The sequence below is a fragment of the Natator depressus genome, chromosome 21, assembly GCF_965152275.1.
Source record: "Natator depressus isolate rNatDep1 chromosome 21, rNatDep2.hap1, whole genome shotgun sequence".
Classification (NCBI taxonomy): Eukaryota; Metazoa; Chordata; order Testudines; family Cheloniidae; genus Natator; species Natator depressus.
Window position 1 is genome coordinate 2,198,296 of NC_134254.1, and position 25,032 is coordinate 2,223,327.

General features: G+C 54.4%; 1 protein-coding gene across 5 annotated transcripts in view; it reads right to left on the reverse strand.

Annotated features, from left to right (window-relative positions):
* Positions 1–25,032, reverse strand: part of TAFA3 (TAFA chemokine like family member 3) — a 71,438-nt gene that overhangs the window by 44,952 nt on the left and 1,454 nt on the right. Inside the window, exon 1 of one of the 5 annotated variants that reach the window (XM_074936138.1) lies at positions 20,612–20,786. The exons of 2 other annotated variants lie outside the window; for them this stretch is intronic. The gene's annotated coding sequence lies outside the window, so the exon portion shown is untranslated. Of the gene's footprint in view, positions 1–14,811; positions 15,331–20,611; positions 20,787–25,032 lie in introns of those variants that run through there. 2 more of the 5 variants (XM_074936137.1, XM_074936136.1) reach the window with 2 other exon arrangements.

Here is a 25,032-nt window from a genome sequence, read left to right on the forward strand (position 1 = left end):
AGGACATAGCTGTGCTGGAGCTGAGCATGCATCGCACATGACGCACATCCCCACAGCGCTCCCTGAACAGCAATGAGGGAAGGTGTTGGCTGGCGCCATGCAGCAGGGGCAGCATCTTGGAGCCAGTGCTCAATCTGCTGTCACTGTCAACACCTGCCTCCCTCCTTTTCACTGGAGTGCCCTTGGAAGCGGCACTGGGAGTCAATATGCCTGAGTTCTGTGACTAGTTCTGCCACTGTGTCTCTTAAGTGCTCCGTGCCTCTGTTTCCCTGTTGTAAAATGAAGGGGGGGGCTGCTGAGGCTCAGATGGTTAGTGTCTACAGACTGCCTGGCCCGCCAAATGCCCACATCCCCACACACAGCAACAAGTATTGCCACTCTCACCTCAACCTAACGCCGGCGTTTCACGGGGCAGATGGTGGGTGCTGAGGTAGAATAACTGAGCAGGCCGAGCTCACTTTATGGCTATCTGAACCGGGGAACTGTGCCAAGGGCCAGGTGCTGTGGCTTCAGAGATTAATGAGGCTGGTGATCAATTGTCTCCTCTCCCTGCCCCTCTCAGTGCCACCCCATGGGCTCTCCCTCTAGGTCTGACCTGGCCCCCCAGGCTGTACTATCTGAGCACCTCACAATCTTTAAGGCATTTATCCTCCTGGGAGGCAGGGCAGGGCTGCTATCCCCACTGGGCAGAAGGGGAAACTCAGGCAGAGAGCAGCTAAGTCACTGCCCCAAGGTCACACGGGGAAGGGGGCTACGGCTGAAGCAGGAACTGAATCCATGACCCTTCAGGCCCCTATGCAACAAACCTGCCTCCCTGCTCTGAGCCACTCTGCTGGCGGACAGCCCAGCACAGCCATCCCACGCCACCTGAGCACCCCGGACCAGGCACCACGGAGGCAGAAATTACCCAGTGTCCATTTTCTTGCCCCAGAATAAAACGGGCCAGTGGGTTAGCTGCGAAGTGTGGCTAGCAGAGGCTAGAACTGCCTTGGAGCGGGACTGTCCCTGCATGCTGTGACGTCACACACAGGAGAAAGAAAGTAAAACCCAGCCCGTCCTGTGGCCCACAGCTGGCTACTGGGCTGCATTTCTGCCCTTGCCTGGCTCTCCAGGCGCAAACAGAGCCGCTCACCTTTCCCCTGATTTCCGGCAATCTCCACTCCTCTGCCCCCCTTGTTCTGACTCAACTTCAACAGGACCCTGCGGGGCGCATAGGAGGACAGCATCTGGCCCCTAGCTTGTAAGCCCCATAGCAAGGGGCCTTGCCTTCTTCACTGTCTGTATAGCACCCTGCCCTGCGACGGCACGTACCGAGACAACAAAAGCGAATGCATTAATTACAGGAGCCAGCAGTGAGGAGAGGGAAACTGAGGCAGGGCATTCAAGGGACATGCCCAAGGTCACAGAGCGAGCCAGCATTAGCAGTCAGGAGTTCTCACTGCCACTCGCCTGCTCTAACCAGCTTCGCAGGGAGCGGCACGTCACACACAGCTGAGAAAGAGACAATGCCACCTCCCGCCACCCCCGGCTCTGCATGCGTTATCCTTCTGGACTGCCTGCGGGGAGAAGTGACCGTTTGCACGTCTCTCGCCGGCTGGCGCCGACAATACAAACATGAGCTCATGGGACAGTTTACCATAGTGCACACCACTGAACTGCTCAGAAGGGCTGGGCATTGCACACTGACAGCAGCTGCTTCCACTCAGCGTCACAGCCAGCTTCTCTCCCCCGCAAAGAGGGGATGATTTATTTACTTCTCGCCGGTGAAAGATGGTCCGACTGCAAGACAGAACCCATCAAACATTTATGGCGCTAACTCAGCAGGGAGGGGGGCTGCCCGTGCACTCTCCACTCATATTAGGGAAAATCCGGGGGAACATCTCAAGCCTGACACAAACATTCCCGGAGCTTCTCTCTCTCGCGCTTTTCTATGTCATGGTGAAAGAAAAGAAATGGTCTCCAAACCCAAATGTGACAAAACGCTGCCACTTAGTCCCTTGGGGATCCTTCCTATTGGGAAAGGGAGAGCAACTTCCTACCCAGGGTGCAGTTAATCTATCCATGTGCAATGGATACACAGGGCTCCAGCCCTGTGAGTGAAACACCCTTTGGAGGGCCAGGATGGAAGCTCGGTTGCTGCAATGTGCACATCCCAATGGGTATTATTAGGGATATTACCGGAGCTCTTCGAGGCCCCAGCTGAGACTGGAGACTCCTTGCGCGGGACGCTGCCTGAAACGACAGTCCGTGCCCTGGTGAGTTTACAGTCTAATCAGACCAGACATACAAAGGAAGGGAAGACAGGAAGGAATATTAGCCCCATTTTACAAGCGGGAAACTGAGGCATCAAAACAAGGGGGCAGGTTTTCACAGGAGCTCAGCACAGCGGGTGCCAACCAGGAAAATCTGGCCGTGTCACAAGGGGGGCTCTTCGGACAATCTGGCCTCGTGCAACTTGCCCAGGGTCACACAGGGAACGTGGGGCAGAGCTGAGACCTGATCACAGATCTCCTGAATCCCAGCCCAGCGCCCTAAATGCAAACTCATCCCTCCTTTCTGGAATCCTGGTGAGGATGAAACCTACAGCCAGGGGGCCAGACCCAGGGCTGGCCCCACATACAGTCATGCTGTGAAAAAATTGTCTCCGCAGGAAGAGGATATTCCTCTGTTGAGTGAAAATCCATCAATACCTAGAACCTGCACAGCAAACGCAAGGTGAACGCAGAGCAGGTCCAGAATTCACATAGCGCATTTCCAGCGGGCCTTGGGTAACGGGCAGAGATGAAGCAGAGCAGTGCACCTGTGCGACACTGACCACAGGACTGCAGCCCCGTCCCCCGGCTACCCACGCAGCCCAGCCTCGCTGCCTACCCAGCCCCATGCCACACTGCTGCCCACCATTCTTGGAGTGAAATACTCCATTGTCTTGGCCAGGTCTCCGGTCACTTGTGCTCCTGAGAACAGCACCAGAAGGGGCCCATTAGATTACCTACTCCAAGGCCCTGCATTATAATCTCTCTCTGCCAAGGGCCTTCTCCAGGAGGGGCTTTTCTAGCCAGGATGCGGAAGTGCCAGTCACCAATCACCTCCCTGTGAATACAAAGCAGGAGGCGGCAGCAGAGGGCTGGAGGTATCAGAGGGAGCAGACACAACCCCCACCCCGATCATTAGCAAGTTTGTACTGACTGTCCCGAGCACAGAACCCAGCCATGTGGCTGTTCATTACGGAGACTCCCAGTTCCGAGATCACGGTCTCCCTCCTCTGCCTCGTGCACCCGAGGAGAAGACAGCTGCAGAGCTCCTGAATTTAGCAGGTTTCTAAACGGATTTGGCATTTCTACTGCTAATAGGAATATTCACTGTTATGCTAAATAGGACAAAACCATAGCTGGAATGGGCCTCGTATTGCATTGTTATCCATTAGAGTTCAATCAACTTCAGAGGTAGCTGGGACCAGCCACCATTGGAGACAGGATAACGGGCTAGAGGAGCCTCTGCTCTGTTGCAGGAAAACACATCATGCGTCTCTACATCTGGTTAGAGTACACCCGCCCCGCCCATGAAGGTGGAACATACCGGAGCTAGGGTGAGCTAGCTAGCACGGGTAAGCGATAGCTGCGTAGACTGGTGGCACAGCTTCCAGCACGGGCTAGTTCCCGGAGTATGTACCCAGGGGCTGAGCGGCCTTGCACTCATGCGGCTAGCCCAGGCAGCCACATATTCGCGGCTATTGTTCCCCATGCTAGCCCAATCAAAGCTAGCATGGGCATGCCTGACCACGAAAATGGAAATGTTTTGTCAGAATCAGTATTTTCCCAGAGAAAATTTGGATTTTGACAAACCCATGTTTTCAGATGAGAAATTTTTTCAGGCAAAATATTTCACCCAGCTCTAACGATAACCCTTGGGGACAGTGAGCCCTGCCATTTGCACCCCATAACGATGATGTGTAGCCCAGTGGATAGTGCACTGGACTGGGAGTCAGGAGACCTGTTTACTTCCAGCTCCACCACTGCCTTGGGAGTTATCTTGGGCAAATCTCTTCCCCTCTCACCTTTAGACTGTGAGTTCTCTGGGCCAGGGGCTGCCTCTTACCAGGTATACTTATGGCACCTAGCACAAAGGGGCTCAGCTGCAGTGGGGGCCTTCAGGAGCGACCATAATACAATTAATAACATAATTTACATCGCAAGACAGGCCAGGACTGAACCCCTTCTTGTCCAAAAGCACAGAAACTTGAGTGCCAGTCTGAGTCTCTGCCCTTCCCAAGAGCCCTGCGCAGTTCCCCTGGTTATTACACTTCCTGCAACACACAGCGATTCATATGCAGCACCCTCTGTTCAATAAATGATTCAGCCGGAGCTCAAAGCTGCTCTCAGTAATGTGAGGCAGGGACTGTAATGTACACCTCGAACCACTCCCCACCATCACTGGCGAGCCAGCCACTGATTATTTCATTACAGCGCTGTGCACACAGGCAGAGTAAATATTTATGAGTGAGGCCGAAGCTGCCAGAGGAAAGGGTGAAATGAAAGACGTCTGGACGTCGTGCACAGGGAATAATTCATGGGGTGGAAAGTGAACTCAACTGGGCTGGAGAAACAACAGGGTTAAATGATAAATAAGCAGTGGGAATTTCACAGGCATTTGCACATGGGGAGGCTCCAGTGGGACTGGGCAGCTGGGGTCAGGGATGCAACAAGCTGTGTGGTCTATAAACTCAGGCTGAGCAAAAATTATAGATCTGGAGGCCTAAAGGACAGTTATGATCACCTCTTCTGTTAGCACCTCCTGGCTCCCAAGTAGGAAAGATGAGCCACCCCAGGACAGCGGGGTGTAACCCAAGACAAACTGGGACAGCAAGGCATGACACAGGATAGCTTCACCCGGCAGAACTCAGGACATGGGGTTGTTAGCGAGGAGGGTTGTTAACCACACGAGCCATTTCCCAAGGGATGCAGCAGGTTGCAGTTTTTAAATCAAGACCAGATTCTCTGTCTAGCTCAGGCACGCTCTAGCTCACTCAGAAGCTATTGGACGCCCCGAAGAGATTATTGTGCAGAATCATCTGGCCCAGGTTAGGCAGGAGGTCAGATCAGATAACCAGAATGGTCTCTTCTGGCCTTAAGTCTACAAGACTAAGCCAGCCTGGAATGGCCCAGGGTAACATGGGAGAATGGCACTGCACGGGATGGGACAGCACAGAATGGCAGGGCACGGCCCAGGTGGAATGGAACGGCACGGGACAGCATGGCATGGCATCGCTAGTGTGCAACAAATCCCAGGGGGAGGAGGTTGGACCTGTCACTCCTGTTACAATAACAGACTCAGCCCCCGCCTTCTTTAGGCTTCCTTTGAAGAGCACTCTACTAATGGGATTACCCTGCTTCCTGTGTCTATGCCTGGCAGTGACCCCCGGCTAATGAGCGGCACGTGGACCACAGATGAGAATTTAGGAGACAGGCCTTCTGAGCACTGAGTATTCTGAGCTGGTGGAGCGGGCTGTGGGGGTCAATGGGGAAGGGGCTAGTTTCTTTCCTTTCCTTCTGCTTCACTCACACATCGAGGCTCTGCCCCTCTCAGCACCCGACTGGATGGTATGCCGGGGGGTTAACTCGCCAGGAGAGCAGCATTCCTCTGCTTTCCCAGGTCCAGCACCCCATCCTCCCACGTACAGATCTCAGGGAGCTCTATTCACAGCACACCACTCACCATTCCCACGTGCACATGGACGGACATTGAATATTAACTAACTGCCCTGGTACAGAGCCTGCAGGGTATCAGCGGGCAGCTACTAGACACACAGCTGTTAACAGGCCCCAATAAGTGCCATCTGTGAGAGGGTGGGAGACACCCGCTAACTCAAAAGAGAGGAGCCACTGCGACAGTCTCCCTCCCAGCCTTGGCCAGGGTCCTCAGCCTGCCACTGGCCACGGGGAACTGGACTTAGGACGTGCCCTTCAGGGTCGGTGGTGAAACCACAGGGAATGTAGAACCATTTCCTCTATCAAGAGTGAAATTACAGCCGGGGCAGGGAGTGCTGCACAGACCATGGGAAGCAAAGCCAGCTCTGGTTCCCGTCTGGTAGGGTGCACCAGGCTGGGCTGCCGCTACCCCGCTCAGGGTCTCTGGGCTGTCCTGAGCTGCTCTCTCTGAAGATGGCACCCGCCCAGTGCAGCGGGGGAGGATCCCAGCAGTGCTGTGTGCCTGAATCCACACCAGCCTGCAGCCTGGAAACCGCTTGGTTCTCCCAGCAAGCAGCAGCTTCTCCGCTCCTGCAATGCACCTGGCTGGAGCCTTCCCTCTGGACTGCTTCCAAGAGCGCAAGCGCCACCAGGTCAGGCATCAGAGAGGAGAGAAATGTGCTGGCTGCTGGAAACGAGAGCCGCAGCCACCAACACGGAACGAAGCAAGGGGACACAGGCCCCCAGAGACCTGGGCCTGACGCAGTGGGTGATCCCAGAGATGGATCCAGCATCCCCACTTGAAACAGGGGCTAACAGCACGCCCCGGCCTCTGCGTGGGGCTGGGGCACCGTCAGCATTCGCAGAGCCCTTCGCCCCGGCTCAGCGGCCGCGTGGGCGGGAGCTGCGACCACGTCAGACCGCGGGCACGTGGCAGCCCGAGGACGCAGGCATGATGGTGCTCGGTGCAGCTTGCCAGAGGAGCCGACATTCCCTTAGACATCTCTTAGCCCTGCTCCACACTGGGGCGGGGGGTCAACAGGAATAACGTAGCTGCAGTCGACGTCCTTAGCCCCACTCACCGCGGGGTCCTCCCGGCCGGGAGTCGACGGCTGCCGCTCCCCCGCCGACGGCCTGCACCGCTCCGCGGGAGTCCACGGGAGAGCGCTCGGGGGTCGATTTATCGCATCTAGACTAGACACGATAAATCGACCCCCACTGGCTCGATCGCGGCCTGCCGATCCCGCAGGTCGTGTAGACGCCCTTGTTAAACTGCTCCTACCCAGAGTGACCCCACCAGGATGCGTTTCAGGGGCATCTCTCGTTCTCAGGAGGAAGCTGCACACACAGATAACTGTCTGTGTCCCTCTCTTCTCCTTACCTGACAGGACAGGGAGAGGGGCTCACACCCCTCTCCAGACCCCAAGTGATCACCGCTCCAGGTTACCCGGCTTGGAAACCTGCCTTGCTTTCATGGCTTGCTACTCCAGGGCGTCAGGAAATCTACGGGAGCCAGTTTGTTCCCTTCGTCACCAAGATGCGTCCCACGGCAGGCAGAGCAGCCACCCACAGCAACCTGCCAACCACCCCCACTTTGCCCATACGATCCAGCAAAGCACTCAAAGCACATGCTTCACTTTCGGTATGCGAGTAGCCCTGAGCACCCCATCTGACTGCCTGGCAAGCTCAGGTTCAAACCCAACTTGCTCTAACCTTGTCCTGTATCGGTCTGTGGCAGAGAAATTAAGCTGTGTGCAGTTTATTTCACGGGGAGTCATTTGGCCAGTTCCTTAAGAACAGAAGTTCTGTGTGATCGGGGAGAAGCCAAAGATCCGGCATACCCTCTGTATCAGAATGAGGGCTTGCCCCTGCGTTCTCGCCAAAAGCCCCCACCCTCCCCTTACTCCAGTCCTGCCATTAACTATAGAACTACTGACATCCTCCACCCCAGAAATGGCTGCATTTCAGTGATGGGAGAACTGAATCCTGTGTATCCGGTGCGAAAACTCTTTGGGACCTTACTGAGTGAAAGCGGCTGTGGCTGTAGTGGTTACTGCATGGATACAGAGCACCGGTGAGCAGTGCTTGCTACACCCCATTCCCGCCCCCCTACACAGATCTTCCTTGCTATTGCTGATTCTGGGGGACACTGTATCTTCTCCCTCCTCCACAAGGCTCTGTGGGGTTCCTTTGGTTTTATCCCCTACACGCTGCCTTAATTAAGGTTTGGATCGGTGAAGCCTTGGGCCACCAAACTCTTTCCTACACAAAACGGGCATCCCAGCCTTGCAGATCGCCAGAATGGCTTGAGATTCTGCTGTGGACTATCTCTGCTAAACTGGCGGTGCTCTTAACACGTATCCTAGCAGAAGGTGCTGGACTAGCAGTCAGGGAACCTGGGTTCTCTTTCAATTCTGCCACTGACCGGCTGTGCAATCTTTGGCCAGTCACCTCCCCTCTCTGGGCCCCGGTTTCCCCTCTCTCCCGGTGTCTATTTAGAGTGTAAGCTCCCGGGGGAGTCTCTCTCTCTCTCTTGGGGCATGTACAGAACCTAGCACAACACAGTCTCCCTGAGCCAGTGGGATCCCTGCACTCGGGGCAGGGACTGCATCCTGGGTTGCCAGTGGCTGGAGGGAGGTCCCGCGGGCAGGGGGGAAGAGGGGTTTTTCCTCTAATAACGCCCCCTGAGCCTGTCCTGCGGTAGGCGTAGGGACGCAGCCGTGCTGGGAGGAACGCTGGAAAGGAGCAGTAGTGAAATCCCCCAGCATCGAGGCAGCAGTTCAGAGGCAATGCACATTTCTGCTCTGTCCCAGGCTGGACCGAATTACCCACAAGAGGGAGAGGAAAGCTCATCCCAGGGAAGCTGCCTCCGCTCCACGTACCCCATTGCAAGGGCTCGGGCTGTCTTCGTGCGGCATCCTGGAGTCAAGCTCCCACCTTGACCAGGAGAGGAGCGGCTCCAAAACCTTTGCCAATCAAGGGCAGCTCTGCCCGCCCCGCAGCCTCTGCCAGAGCCCCTGCTCCAAGGGGTAACCACACAGCCCGAGAGGGACAATCTTCACACAGTCTCTGCTCTAGAGGGCCCCTCCCAGGTGTCTCAGCTCCTCTCCCCATAAAAGCTGGTATGGGCCAGGCCTTTCTGTTTCAGCTTCTGGCCAAGAGGGTCAGGAAGAATCGCCCTCCCCTCCACACACCACCACGGTCTCTGCATTCTGGGGGTTCCTGTACCTCCCTTTGCAGCAGCTGGTGCTATGACATCAGAGTCTGGGCTCGGGTCAGACCCAGAGTCTGCCTGTCTGGCTGTTCCTGTTATTGGGTATTTCTATTTCCGTATCTCCTAAGGTCCCTGTCGGGGAGCAGAGCCCCCTGGACTGGCTGCTGTAGAAGCAAACAGCACAGCACCTAGGTGCGGATCTCCATTCTCCCCGGGGTGGTTTGCATTTCCCCTGCTCACCGCCGTGTTTGCCAGCTGCATTAGATCCCAGCCAAAGCTGCACAGTTCGATAATGAGCCTGGCTCCGAGATGCACCCCCAGAGCTCTCCTGTCTCTCCCACACTTGTGCCTGCCTCCCGTTCGACCTTCGCTCACTTCTCTCTCCTTTGCCTGGCTCGTGATCTCTGAGTGCAGGTCATCTTCCTCCCAGCGGCTCTTCACATCCTCAGCTTGCAGACGCCCCACACTCCAGTTCTCCAGCCCTGCCACTGCTGCTTGGCTGAGCAATGTGGCGGAGATTCAGTGTGTGGTGCCAGCCCTCAGGACGGCCTCAGGCCTGCTCAGCACAGGGATCTGATTATCCCACAGGAGCACTGGGCAGGTGCCTGGTCTGTGTCTCCGAGATCGGCTGGAAAAGGTTTGTGAAATCTGTAGGGGGGTTCTCTCTCTCTGGCTGGATTTTTTACAGCTCCCCACCACCACCCGCTTTATCTCCCTCCCTCAGGCCTAACCTGACTATTTGCATGCTAGAAAAATACTCATACAAATAGGATTTTACAGCTGGCACAGCAGGAAAGTGACCAGAGGAAAGAACAGAAGCAGAAGGGGTGGGGAAAGGTGTAACTCATGGGGAAATATATCAGCACAGAGATGATCTGGAAAAGCACCGAGGAGATGGCGCATCACAATGCGGGAGATGGGCCACAGGGCAAGAGAGGCCCAGCAAGGCAGGATCACCCGTAACAAGCTGCCCTTCGCTCTGTTTTTTTAGAGTGAATCTGCAGAATATGCCAGGTGCTGGGCACCTTCCCCACCAATTCTGCAAGTGCCCGTCTAACCTGATATATAGCACCTCCTTCTATCTAAGCCCTACCACCTTGCTCCGTCAATGCTCCTTGAACCCGACCCACAGCCCCCCGCTACTCCTGGGATCTCCCTACCACACACACAGTTCTGCCAATGCCCCTCAATCTCAGCCTACAGTGCCCCCCACATTATCCCAGTTCTGTGCTCCCCACCCAGCTTTGCAAAGGCACTTGTGTCCTGGGCAGAGCCCCTCCAGAGCTGTGCTGACGCCCCCCGTCAGGATGGACATGGTCCCATGCCCATGGCCGCACCCAGCATTGCTGATGCAGCCCAGCAAGGAGGCTGGGTAGACCCTGTGATATACTATACCTTGGGGGAGGGTCTTGTAACCCCCATATTCCTCATCTGTCTAAAACTGTGACATTGCATAGAAAGCATGCCTTGTGAGGTATCAGGGGAAGGGTTATCAGCTGAAAGTCACTGTTCTATCTAAATATGTGTATCTTTACTGCAGACCAAGTTATGAGAATTGTGTTGTATGTTTGGCACTAAAACATGCTGTAAGTTGGGGAACCAGCCAGATATTCACTCCCCAGAGACAACAGCAAAGAAAGTAACCAATGCCTGGGCGGTGTCAAACAACCCCTTAACAGCCATTGTCCAGCAAGGGAGCTACAATGCAGTGACTCACCTGCCTGAGGCCACACCAGTGCAATTGCTCAACCTTGCCTGGGGACTCAGCAATGCCCCCAGATATGCCTGGACTTGTGTTCTCCAAGCACATGGGACTGAGGGTACAAAACAGAACACAGGGGCCCCGTGCCTGGCCTTTCTCCTGCCCCCACCTATGCTGCAAGCAAGGAGGACACTCAGAAGATTGAAGACTCCAACAGAAGAGACTGGCCCAGGTTTAAGGGACAAACCTGTATATTAAGGACTGCAATATCCATTGGGGTGAGAAAAACTGCTTAATCTAGATGTTGCCCAGTCTAATAGGGTTGAGAGTTTAGACTGCGTGCTTAGACTTTCTTTTGGTAACTAACTCTGACTTTTTGCCTATCACTTATAATCTTTTGTAGTCAATAAGTGTGTTTAACAGTTTATCTTTACCAGTGGGTTTGCCGGAAGCGTTTGGTCAGGGTGCTTGCTCAAGTTTACAAAGGCTGATGTATGTCCACTTTCCACTGATGAAGTGGTGAACCAATTAATAAATTTCCACTGCTCATCTTGAGCAGTGCAAGACGGTATATTCCTGAGGTACAAGGCTTGGAGCTGGGGGGGATTTGGCTGGTGCCTTTCCCTGGGTGATTCATGAGTGGCTCTGGGAGCTTCATGCAACCTAGCTGGGTGTGGGGCTCCATGTGTGTTTGTGCTGAGTGATCACAGCGCCTGGAGGGGGTTGCTGCTGGTCACTAGCAAGGCATTGTGAGAGAGAGCCCAGGCTGGAGAGTTAAGGGGGCACAGCGGTCCCACAGTCCCAGACTGCACCCCGGGGATCCCATCCCAGACCCCATCGCTGAGAGGGGACTTCCCCCTTCTGTCGCTGAATCAATTAAATGAATTATTACGCAAGTGAATGCTCTCCGCTTGAAGTGGGCATGAGCTGATGGGATACAACTGGGTGACTCCCTTGCGTAAAGACACATCTAGGCAATTTCAAAAGCTCCAGTGGGTCTGTCGGCTAAATCCGTGCTCCGATTTTCACACCATGACCTGCATTGTCCTGGCCCCTTCAGAGATGGCACAGCCTAGCGTGGAGATACTGAGACCATTTTAAAAATGTGAACTATTTACTCGATAAAAAAGGAACCAGCCCTCTCTGCACCACTAGGGCCGATTGTGTACGTCCAGCCAGAGGTGCCCATGCAGCACGCTCGGCCTGCAGCACCACGGCCGGCGCACGAGGGAGCGGGAGCCAGGAGCAGAAATGAAAGGAGGGCGAGGATGCTGTGTACTGTGGTCTCACCCTCCCTCCTCCCTGAACTGACGGAGCAGCAGAGGTGAGCAGTGCACCCAGCAGCACACACCGGGCCTGCCTGCCCCGAGACACCCACCCACAGAACGAGAGCAAGAGGCTTCCTCACCCTCTGCATTTCTCACAGGGAAGAGGCTCTATCTCGCTAACACCCATCTCCCAACACCCCTCATCTTCCCCCCCCCCATGCACCCCCAATACCTCCCAGCCCACCCGGGGGGAGAGGGGGATAGCTCAGTGGGGTTTGAGCATTGGCCTGCTAAACCCAGGGTTGTGAGTTCAATTCTTGAGGGGCCCATTTCGGGATCTGGGGCAAAATTGGGGATTGGTCCGGCTTGGACTAGATGATCTCCTGAGGTCCTTTCCAACCCTGATATTCTATGATTCACGCACGCCCCAGCAGGGCAGGATCCTAATTCTTTGTTACTCATTTCCAATGACTTTTTAGAGAAGCAGTAGGGGCACGGCTGGAGGCCAGGAGCCCAGGCTTCCCCACCCAAAGGCTGGTGGTCAGACCCCCTGGGAAAAGGCCATGCTGCTTGTCACTAGCACGTAGGGGCTCAGGGGCTGGTCACAGGGGCTGTTTGCAGCACCAGGGTCCCTTCCAGCAAAGCATCCTCTGGCAGGGGAATGACCCAGGGTCGCAGCCCATGACCGCAGGACAGTGAAATGCGGGGGACAGCGGGACTCCTGCCCACTAATGGGCATTGGGGCTTTCCCCTTTGCTGGGAGGATTCAGCCATTCCAAATAAGGCCAAAACAACTGCTGCTCAGTACAGCCACATGGTGAGAATGCAGGCAGGGGAGCCAAGAGGCCTGGCACCGCCACTGACTCACCTTGTGTCCTTGGGCAAGTCACTTCTACTCTCTGTGCCTCAGTTTCCCCCGCCCCATAATTGGGCTAGTAACACAACTGGCTGTGCATGCCTGGCAGTTTGCTTGCATTCCCAGGGGGTTGGAGAAGAGTAATTATTTTGCATTAGCCCGAGAGCAGAGGCAAACAGCAACCTCCTGGTGCAGCCATTTTGCAGACCGTGCTCCCCAGCGGGTGATGAGGGTGAAGGAGATCAAGGTGCAGGAGAGCTGCTCTGAGCAGAGGTCTGATCCTATTGCAAAGCAGCACTAGACAATTTCAGCGTACAACTCCCCTGGAGGGGAATTGCTCTTGCTGAGCAGGAAGAACAATCCTGTGTCCCCTCCTTCCTGTCAAGTCCGCAGGGTTAAACACCTTGTCAGCCATGCTTACCAACCTGCCCTCAGCTGCCTGGCTCCATCAGGTGTCAGGAAGAGTTCAGCATTATGCAGGGAGGTTACAGTGCATTGATCAGCCTTTTCTCCGGGCTGGACTGCTCCCGGCTCACCCACCCTACGTTTAGAGCCACGATTGAAATGCATTCCTTCGCCAGGCCTTCCTCTGAAAATGGGGTGCAGGAGAAGCCCGATCTCCCAGTGCCTGCTGCTACAGGGTGCGGGAGCCTTTCCCATACCATACTATGGCCTCTTTCCCACAGCAAGGAGATGCGCAGGAAACCATAGCTCTGCTGTCCTGAGGGCAGCTAGGATTTGCTGCCCGTGATGGTGAGGGGCCCGTGGGAAGGGGACATGGAGGAACACATCTCAGATGTGCAGGGGGAACCGAGGGGCAATAAATGGCTGAGCCCCTGCCAGCGCCATTCAGGCCAGCAGCAGGATTTGACCCAGTAGCCAGACCACGTTGCCCCTCCCAGGCAGCTGCTCTTATCCACGGTTTGCGGAATAAACCGAGGCATGGAAAGGTTCAGGCCCTGATTTCCACCCACACATGCCACTGACTCCCCGGGGAGAGCAGGTGCTTGGTGTACTGATTCGCGGTGGAGGAGACCTGCCAAAGGCCGTCATGAAAACATCTGTGGTCATGAGGAGACCAGGCCCTGCCGCTGCACAAGTGGATTTGCCTACGTGGGGCGTGCAGGGGAAGAGAGCAGTGAGGCAGACTCCTGGGTGTGCACCAATCTGCAAAGCGCCCGGGGGCCAGCTGCCTACTCCGGGAGGGAGGGAGGGAGGGAGCGCTCTCTGAACCGCTCACTGGGGAAGTGCATGTGGCTCTAGCAACGTGGCACGTTCACAAGTGGAACGCTCACTAGTGCCGGGCAGAGCTGGCCAGTGCTGCTTCCGAGAGCAAGCTGGGCCAAAAACCATTGCGCAGAGCCCGGGAACCTCCTCTGATCCGCATCCCCCATCCATCTGCTGAAGGTCAGTCAATAGCGGCCAGATGTTTTCAGATCCTCCAAGGCAATTTAAATGCCAGGCTCTGTCCTTGTGGAAGTCAGAGAAATGTGGAAAATGAATGAATTACTTTAGCAACGTCGTCTGCATATAGAGCAGCATTGCTCACCTCGCTGGCAGGGACGGCGGGATGGGGGGGAGAACCAGGCTGCAGCAAGCATCCTGCCTGGCAGCTCTGATGCAAGTGTCCTACTCTCCCCGTGACCCGAAAATGCTTGACAAACAGGCATTTTCCATCATTAACTGGTGTCACTCGAGCCTCCTTTTCAATGTTCAATAACTCTGGTTCTTTGTGTCCTGAAACCCCCCCAGCTCCACTGACTGATCTCCATGTGACAGAACGTGCCCTGAAAGCACACCCAGCACACTGCTCCCCTGAGCCGGGGGCCTGACGCCCAGGGGAGACGCGTCCCCACTACAAGCAGAGCCTGAGCACTTCATTGCTACGCTGTGAGGGGTCTGTGCTGCAACACGGAGGGGAGTTCACAGGAGCTGCCAGGACCATCAGACTGTCAACTCCAGGCCTGTAACAACATTAGGCTACGGAAAGATGACGGAGCAATGCTGAGACAGCAGTGCCTGGTGACTGAGGACAGACAGAGGGTGTATAAGGGGACAGAAAGAGAGAGAGAGAGATTTTTGCTCACCACCTACTTCAGACTCCAGCAGTGAGGCACTGGGGTCTGTCCCATTGGTTTGGCCAATGCACACTGATGAAAGGCAGATATCGGGGAGTCGTCTTGTCTTCGCCCCAGGCCTGGTGATTCTCCAGACCTCAGGCTCCTGCATCACACCCCACAGTCATCTCTCGTGTCTCTGACCTTCCAGAGCCAGTGCCCCACGCTCTCTAGGGCAGTGGTTTTCAACTTTTTTTCATTTGCGGACCTCTATAAAAATTGGAATGGAGGTGCGGACCCCTTTGGAAATCTTAACCATAGTCTGCGGACCCCCAGGGGTTGAGAACCACTGCTCTAGCATCAGCAGGGCCTGGGACCCTGTCCCTGTGGGAGAAGCTGTGACCCCAATGCAGCAGCACTCGAGGGGCATTGGCAGCTTTCACTGGGAGCTGCCTAAAGCCCTCCTCGTGGCTGCCAGGGGGCTTGGAGGGACAACAGGGGATCCCTTCAGATCTCAGTTGCTTGGAAATCAGAGCAGTAATGCTTCCGGACTCAACCTGGGCTGGAAGACACACGGTCAGGACGAGCCTCAGCGAGTCTCTTTCAGATCCACACCAGAGTTCAATCTATATCCCACCTCCTTCCACTGGCGCCCCAGCTCAGCAGGCAGGGATGGAGCGAAGGGACCACCTGCCCCCTTTCCTCCCCCCGGCAGGAGATGAGCACAATCTGACACGCTCCAGATGAGACCAGTGACACCCAGTGAGCAGAAAATGCCTTGGGAGTGGATCTGAATGGGTGTGAACCCTCAGGTACAAGGCAGAGGGGTACTGGGATTAGGGGCGGCGTACATTGCCCCTGCATGCACTGCACAGAGTCAGCTCCAGATGCTACCCATGCGAGCGGGGGAAGAACTGCTTTGTGGTCACAATACTGGGCTGGGACTCCAAAGATGTGGATCCAATTGCTCTGCCACAGACTCCCTGTGTGACACCTGGCAATTCATTTATCCTGCTGGGCCTCGGGTCCCCATCTAGGCCACGGTAATGAATCTATTCCACACAGGTTCAGCGTCCACCCTCGTCACCGGAGCATAGAAGCACAGTCCAGCAGGGCATTAAGTGGCGTCACTAGCGTCCTTCACGTGAAGTAATACAGCAACCTCCCACGCTCTCTGTGCCTCGTCTATTCAGATTGTGAGCTCCTCCGGGCAGGGAACTTCTGCTACTTGGCCCTGCGCAGCGCCCAGCACCACGGGCTCGGAGCTCAGCTCAGGCCTCCAGGTGCTGCTCTGATACGAACAACAGTGACCAAGCAAGGCGAGACAACGTGGGGTTTCTGGGGGAATCTCTTCCTGGAACGGACTCAAACAGCTGTAGAAATCAAGGCTGGCCAAGTGCCAAGCACCCCTACCTTCTCAAAGCTGTGCAATCTGCAGTTAGTTAAGGAAGACTGAGCTGTTTGGGATAGCTATGGAAGTATAAATAAATTACAGCTGGCCACGCTATACTGAGCAGGAAAGCTCTTGTGTGGCATTGGAAGAGCTGGGGACTGTACCGCCTTCGTGAACGCCCTCCCTGGTGCTCAGAGAAGTGCAGGGGATCTAAAACACTGCATGCTGTAAGAGACAAAGTGGAGCACAATCCATCCTTGTGGAACACGGCACCCGGAGCCACACACTCCAGCTCCGATCAACCTCGCTGGAGCTGGTCCACATAGTTCCACACAAAAACTGTTCCCATCGGGAAACATGATTTTGCACAGTTCACTGTCTTCCATGGGAAAAGGCTGAATTCAGCACAATCTTCTGATTGTCCCAAGCAGGAGACTCCAACCTAACCAGTTTGAGTTGGACACTTTGAAACAAAATGACATTTTTCATTCCAAAATGTCGCTCTGACATAAAAAACACCGTTCTGACACGTCAAATCATTTCCTTTGGTTGACACTGTCGATACAGTTCCAATCTGACGTTCCCAGCTGGAAAGTTTTCAGAATTTTCCATTGGCAGGCTGGATTTTCTTGCGCTGGTTTTCATTCTGATTTGGAACAGAAAGTAATTTGGAAACATCTGACTCTCCCACGGTGTGAAAATGCCATTTCCCATCCTGCTCTACATCTAGGGACGCCCAATGGTCATGGGAATGCACTCACCAAACGCTGATGGGTTTGCTTCCTGAGACAAAGCAAAACACACAACTGTGCTAGAGAGGAGATCATAGGAGCAGAGATTTCCTCTGCAAACAACTTCCAGTTACAGGCGCCTACTCCCGCACCCAAATCTCCCCAGAAGCCAATGGGAACTAACCACCAATGCCCCCTGGCTCTGAAGTGCTGGGCTGGGACCCAGGAGATCTCAGTTCAATTCCTGGCTCTGCCACAGATTTCCTGAGTGACCTTAGATGGGTCATTTAATCTCCCTGTGTCTCAGCTCCCCATCTGTAAACTGGGGATAACGACGCTGACAAGCTTTATCAAGTGCTTTGGGATCTGTGGCTGAGAAACACTGCACATTGGGGTTCTGGTCCACCATGTGGCTCCGAGGCACTTGGATCACACAAATAACAAATCCTAACAGCAGCTGAAAGAGCTGGCAAGTATTGCCATGACACCCCTACGTAGAGATCTCAAACCTGGGCCAGGAGGAGCACCCCTTCCCCCATACACCACAGAGAAAGCCCTTTTCACCCCATACCTGGAGCTTTCTTGCTAAGGTAGCCCCCAGCTCCGTCTCTTTAATGGCGTGAGGGGAATTCATGGCGCTGGTCCTGCGGCACATGGGTGGGTGAGTGACTTCAATCCTCTCTAGGGTGGTGCTGCCTAGAGGGCAGGCAATAAGGGCCAAAGCACCTGTGAATAAACACACAGTAACACCGGAGGGCCTGACGCCAGCCACGAGGAAGAGCAAGGAATCCTCTCGACCCGTTCCTCCCTTTGCTGTCTGCGTTAGAGCCTCTCAAAGCCCAGCCAACCCCATCTCTCTCTCACACACACACAGCAAGTGGGAACGCAGACAACGGGAAATGTGCTGCGAGCTGCTCGGCGCCTCTGGTGGGAATATCTCGCTCAAGGCTCTGTCGCAGGGCCAGGTGAAAACCATTCCCCTGCCCTGCCCGGAGGATTTTATGCACGGCACCCCCCTGATGTGCGCCATCAGAGGGAACTGGGGCCCAGCCGCAGGGAGGTTTGCTCCGCTCCGAGAGGGAGGTGGCTGGGACACTTTCATTCACCAGTCAGTTTCCCCACTTGGTGGAGGCGGCTTCCATTGCTTTCCTTGCTGATGGGTTTGGTGTGACAGGCACTTATCTCAGCGGTGACAATGGAGCGGGAGAACAAAGCAGGTACGAGAGGCTGAGCAGAGAGGAGATGGAAACCTGCCACCCCCTAGAGTAGGGTGACCAGACAGCAAATGTGAAAAACTGGGACAGGGGGTGGGGGATAATAGGAGCCTGTATAAGAAAAAGACCCCAAAATTGGAACAGCTGGTCATCCTACCCCAGAGACAGGGGCAGATATCCCAGGGCCTTCTCCAGGACTCACTGGCAATGGCCAGCACCTCAGCCAACAGCCTGTCAGAGTCAAGCCAGCTGCACAGGGAACTAACAGTGACATCCACTGGGAGGCTCCAGGGTAGGGGCTCTCAGCCTTCTCTGTACCACAGGCCCATGCCACAAACCCTGGGGACACGAGGGAAGGCCCCATGGGTCATGGCCCCAGACTGAGAGCCTGCGCTTCGGAGCCAGTGAGTATGGGGCTCATTTCCCAATGCCAGAGGCTGAGCGTGCAGGGCCATGGAGCCTGGGTTCCCTTCTCTGCACCTCCAGCCAGCCCCTGCAGATATCTCCACTGCTGTCTGCATTCCAAGAGCACCTAGAGACTGCACTAGAAACCACGAGGTGCGAGGGACCCACACCGAGCCGGTGCCCACCCCAAAGAGCTTGCACAGACCAGACAGAGTAAGCGGCAGAAAGGAACTAATCTCCACTGACAGGTGGGGAACTGAGGCATAGAGAGGCTAAGTGACTTGCCCAAGGTCACACAGGGAGTCTCTGACAGAGCTCGGAATTGAACCAGGGTCACCTGAGTCTCCCTCAACTGCCATAATCACAAGACCCACCTTGCTCCTGGGCAGCACGGGCAGACGCTGCCCATGCTCTACCTGCTCAGTGGGCAGAGTCCCCCAGGGTCACCAATGCTGCCTTGTTCACCAGAGCTAAGCCCGCTTTCCAAGGAGTGAAAAGCTGAGCCAGGGAACACCTGCTCCGGTTACCTGCTCACTAGCTTATCAGGACTGGGGTGGTGGGGGAGGGTTTGGCATCTTTGGTTTCTGTGTCCCAGTGGCAGACATACCCATCCTATCCCCGCCTGCCCAGGGAAAGACAACAGCCACCATGGGAACCAGCTGGCCAGCGTTCCTGCCCAAGCCCACGCTGACGCAGGGGAAATGCTGCACCATCCCCTGCAAGTGAGGTGGCCAGACATGGATCCCTGACTACAAATGGCACAATGCATTTCATGACAATGCCAGTGAAGACACCATGGGCTGCTGTCAGGACCGTTGCCAAAAGGCAGGCTGACAGGAATGCTAATGAGCGTGTCAGAGTGTCCAGGGCCTACTCCTCCCTTTGTCTCTGGGGTCACTTTTCACCATTTCATGTTCCTCCCCACCAACAATCTGATGCCCCAGAAGAGCTGCTGACAAACTGGGCAAGATTACATGATGAAGCTTAAAGAGATGCTGCATTTGGTGCCTCCTCTTCAGCTCTGGCTAATAACTGCCATGCTCTCCAAATGGAAGAGATCATTTTTAACATGGGCCATTTTCTGGGCCTGCTGTAGTCAGCCTCTATTGTGCTAGCATCATTGCAGCAGTTGTGTTTAATTTTGTAACGCATTCATTAAGTATGGTACAGAGCTGTGAGTGATGAAGCGCTAAAGAGAGTTAGCAGAGGCTAATCACCAACAGCCATGGAAATTATGATCTCAGCACTAAGGTGTTGATTTCATTTTTACCAAATTATATGGTCTGAAATCTAAAGCCTTGTTTTGTTGTTATTGTTAAAGCAGCATTTAAAATGCTGAACCTCCAGTTGGTACGGCTCCAGCTGTGACGCCGTTTGGAATGCAGTCTGATGCCCAACAGTGTTAATGAGGGACTTTCTGTCACAATCAATTATGCTCCGAGTTTTGGAAGTCTGGCACATTATGTGCACAGGCTTGTGAGAGAGGATAATTATACTCAGCAATATTCCACGGGAAAAAAAAGAGGAGATGGGGGAATAGGAATTAGGCGCAAGGTTTTCAATGCAAAATAATACAGCACTCGTCTCTAAAGGGATACCACATCACACCCTCCTCAGGCCCAGCGGCTTTGCCAGCTTTCGGAAAGCTATTCTAATAGTCCAGCTACTTCAGGACAGCTATGAGTTTACAGCATTTTTGGTTGGTCAGAAAGGACCAACAGTGCCCGCAACCTTCTAGGGACAACATATCAGGTAGTTTATCAAACCAATGTGTGTGATGGGGGGAGGGGGGGTAGATGAGATGGGGAGAAACTGACTCAAAACAGTCTCATGATTGTGTTACTAAATGCCAGTACAAGATATGGGTTGGTTGTCTGCTGAATTTAAACACTCCCCTGCAATGTTTGCAGCTCAAAGAATAACAGCATTGGGCTAATGCATGAAAAGCAGGATTTGGAGCAGACTGTAATCTACGGTGAAACTGATTAGTCCATGTCAATTTTCCAAAAGGAGTGAAATACAAAGGGTAAAGCAACCCAATAAATGAAAGTAAATTAAGGTTGTACAGTTCTGGACATTGCACTCACCCCTGGTTTGGTTAGTAACACAGACAGTCACGGGTATGATGTGTATCTATCAATATGGAATATTCTCATGCAGCCTCCCTGTAACACTAGGAAGTCTCTCTGTGATCCAGTGTACACAACTGGAACACCCACTGCAGAGCAGCACCTGGGAAGCAGGATCACAGTAAGTGCACCTCAGCCATCCCTGTCTTCATCTTAGGGCCGAGGTCTGCAAAGTACTGAGCCCCATCACAATCCCACTTGCTCTCAAACGGCCGAGTAAGGCAGCAGTTTTAACTTCCGGCCAGCACCTCTCAGAACCAGCCCCGAGCTAAGATGGCCATTTTCAGACAGGAGAGAAGATTACGCCCCATGCTCCAGCCCTTCACTCTCCGAGCACTCTGGGTACTGCCACGGCCTCCCGGAAAGCTGAGCAAGACCTCGGTGCAGGCGAGGGTTTCTGCCCGTTCAGTCCACGCAGGGCGCAATGGACAAAGCTGCGTCTGTCAGCTCGCCCTACTGTAGTGCCCAGCTGGATGCAACGGCTGCAGATGTTAGCTACAGCAGTAGCCAAGCAAAGGTTCCCTGGTATTACAGGGGGAATTAGTCTCACCAGTCACTATCCTTCATGCCACATCCCACAAGGCAGGGAAATTGAGAGAGAGAGAGAGAGAGAGAGAGAGCACGCGCGCATTGTCCTCTCCCAAGGCAAACCCCATGGTGGGTGCACAGCCTCCGGCTGCAGCTGCAGTGAAAGGCTGTTCAACGGGGTGCCTCTTGGTGCAATGGCTAGTAGAGAAATGTGCCCATTGCAGAAGCACTCCTGTCGCTGGCACTAACTGGCATCCTTTGTGGGGGCCTCAGAAGGGAAGCTGGGGATCAGCCAGACCACGCGGAATGAAGGCCTTCCGAGGCGTTGCTCCAGGTGAGGGGCCAGGCACAGTGCGGGAGATGGGTACCCTGCCGCTGTAGCTCAGGTGTCCAAGGCCTGGTTTGGAAGGAAAAGGCAAAAGCAGTGGGTGGGCTGTAGCGAGAAAGGATGAAAACCAGCTGGCACATTGCACTACAAGTCTCAGCACCTCCAATACCCACGGCAGCCCTGGCAGGCGGAGGAGTGGGGCCCATCACCTGGACTGGACAAGAGCGTGGCTGCTTTCCGACAAATCCTGCTGCTCTCCTCAACAGTAAGAATTACGCGGTCTGAAGAGAATCGGAGGATTCCTAGGGAAGTCGGCTCAGGAAGATGTTACTCTCCTTTGAACATAAGCTGATCGTGACAAGGCTGGAAACTCAATACAAATGGGCTCAGTGCTTACAGCGGAACCCACAGGTCACACTGACTGGTTAACCTTTTCTGTCGTGCCCTCCAGGGGACGAATCATGCTTAAGAAGCAAATTCACCTGTTCAAATTGCACGAGGCAGAGCTCTCGCGGGGTGGGGGAGTCGCTGATGCTGCTTTGGGCAAGGTGTCCCATGAAGCTAACTTGCCTTCCCACTCATCGGCGGATTGCCTGAAATTACTGTGCAGAAATCGAAACATTCAGCTTCCGCCCTCTGACACACTGTACTCCCCTTGTCCCTCCAGCTTTTGGGCACGTCTCCACTGCTTGCTTTTAGACTCTTGATCCCTTTTTCTTGGTACTCAAAGTGACACACATTAGAAAAGCCCCTGTGACGCGACAATGCAGGGCAGGGCTGAGACACAGTGTGGGAGAAGGTTACCTTGCTGCTGAATCTTGGGGGGCCAGGGAGCACAGCACCGTGGGAAATGGGAAAGCAGAGAACGCAGGACTTGCCAGAATTGACCAGCCCCAACTTCTGCTAGTCTAGTATCCTATCTCCAACAGTGACACCAGCTACTTCAAAGGAAGGTGCAAGAACCTGAGCAGCCAGCAGATGGGGGATAATCTGCCCCAGGGGAGTTTCATCCTAACTCCCAACATTTAGGTTCTGGCATAAGCCCTGAGGCAGTAGGTTTTATGCCCCTTTTCATTTGAAAATTAGCTGTTAGAACTCTGGATATTCCTGTTATCAGATGTCCACTCCATCTGTGAATCTTGCCAAGTTGGTGGCCTCCATGACATCCTGTGGCAATGAGTTCCACAGGCTAATTACATGTTGTGCAAAACTGTGGAAACTGCTGGGATTCTGCCGGGCAGGCCCAAAGGAGGCACAGACACTCTATCCAGAATGACAAAGCAGCAGCAGGGAGCCCTGCAGAGCTGAACAAATCTGCCCATTAAAGGGTCTCTCTCCTTCTCTCTTCCAGTCTGATTTCCTTTCACCTCCTTGCTCATTCCGTCAGCATTTGCCACATTCTCTTCTCCGCCAAGGGTGAGCAAGGGAGGTTTTAACTTGAATTCAGCCCAAGTGCTGGGACTGACTCCTGCCCTTGCACTTCGTGACTCCCATCTCCTGATGCTGCTGGCATTTTGAAGGTCTGCTCTATTGACAGCTCTATCCTCAGATTCAACCAGGGCCAGGAGCTGCTGCTCTCAGATGGAGAGAGGCAGCTCAGCAGGGGGGTTGATACCCAAGGTTAACAGCAGCTAAATCAGTCTGGTCATTGCAGGAGAGTAGGACACTTGACAGCTAAAGTTGTTGTCCCACTGACTGTCAAGTGCTGCCGGCACGGCTCTGTGCCCCGGGAGCACGCGTGTAGTGCTGCAGAGGAGAGCCTCTTGGATATCTCTGTGCCATGCCACCACTGATGGCCAATCAACTTGAATCATGCAACAGAGATTATTCAGAGAGTAAGCCCTCCTATTCTCTCTGCCAGGCCAGTGCTAGGGCGTGGGATCCCCCCCTTTCCATCTCTTTGGGATGGCCAAGCCTCTGGCTGGCACATTCCTCCTTCCTAGATGCCAGGCCCCTGTTGGGAATCTTTCCCCGGACACAAAGGGGCCAACGAGAAGAGGGGAATGCTCGTGCCAGGCATAAGGACAGCTCTGTCCCCTTCTGCCCCTTACCTCATTCTACAAGTCAGCTCGACAGGACGTAGAATCTTTGGGCCCGATTCTGATCTGGTATAAATCAGGAGTAGCTCCACTAAGCCAATAAAATTAAAGCAGAGGAAATGAGGTGAGATCAGAATCAGACCCATCTAGCATCTTAACTCCTGCCTGAACCCCTCTGCTGTCAGGAACAATTGGTGCCAAGTAGGGCCATTTCCTTCCCAGAAAGAAAACCAACTGTTGCTATAACTGAGCTTTTATGCACTCGCAGGCTGCTTTCCAAAGGAGGTCAGTATAATTTACTCCATTTTACAGATGGGGAAATTGAGGCACACGAGGGGATGTGACTTGCCCAGCATCAGCCAGCAGGCCAGCGGCAAAGCCAGGAACTGAGCACTAGTTCAAATCTCTATCCACTAAGCTGCCCTCTCCCCCTCCCAGGGTTTGGGCAATGGAGCAACGGCAGCAGGAAATGTTTGCTTCTTTTTTGGTCCTGAGCCAGTCATTTTAGCCGATCAGTTTGCAAGTGCTGGCGCAGGGAAGCAGCCTGGATGTGACTCTCCAGCCTCCACTGCTCCTGTGAGGCTGACGACAACAGAAGGCTCGGCTATTGCATACGCTGGGACAGAGGGAGTGGGAGCAGGAGTTCTCGGACTCATTCTGGAGATTTTACAATAGCGAGGTACAGTGCAGGAAAACGCTACACCTCTCAAACGGTGACCAGATGGGAGGATTGACTTCAATCCCTGTTGGTGGGCTGGATGTCACTGTGTGTGCATCCTGCAGGCCACAGCAGCGGGAACAGGACCTGACACTTGCCAGGGTGTGTAGACAGCAGCAGTTCCAGGGGAGCCTCTGCCTTGCTGAGCCAGCAAGAGCCACCCCAAGTTGGTCCTAGCTGGGCGCTGCATTCCTCTGGCCAAGCAAGCCAAGCTGCAAGTCACTCATCAAATCTAACAGTGCCAGCTGGCTGCTGCCCATCACCGTCACAGATGACTTCCACTGAGACCTGAAGGATCTGCCTCTGCCATGAGTCACTCTCCCAGCTCAGGTCTCTCTCTCGCCTACAAATTATGCAAGGTTTTGAGCTGGGTTTTTTAGATGCACGCTGCAAGCGGATAATTTAATTAGTTTCACTGTTGGTTCAGCCTTGCGCCTAGCAGGAGTTCACCGTTTCTTTAGAACCAGTCCTGTCTGGCATGGAGCCACAGACCTCCCTCCTCACATCTATGCCACCGCTGGCCCTGGTGTCTGCATTCCAACACCTAGGCTCTACCCTGGGCACGAACACAGAGCCGATCTGACAGAGAGGGCACAGGGAGGTGCAAGATAGCCCAGTCTGCTGAGTGAGGCAGCTAGGCAAGATGTAAATGCAGCTAATGGGAACCAGGTCTTGCTGATTTAACTGGCTTTACATCCTACGCAGGAAAGCACCTCCCCGTTGGCGGTGCCTCCGTGGAGAACTGCCCGCCTGGGGGAAACTCAAA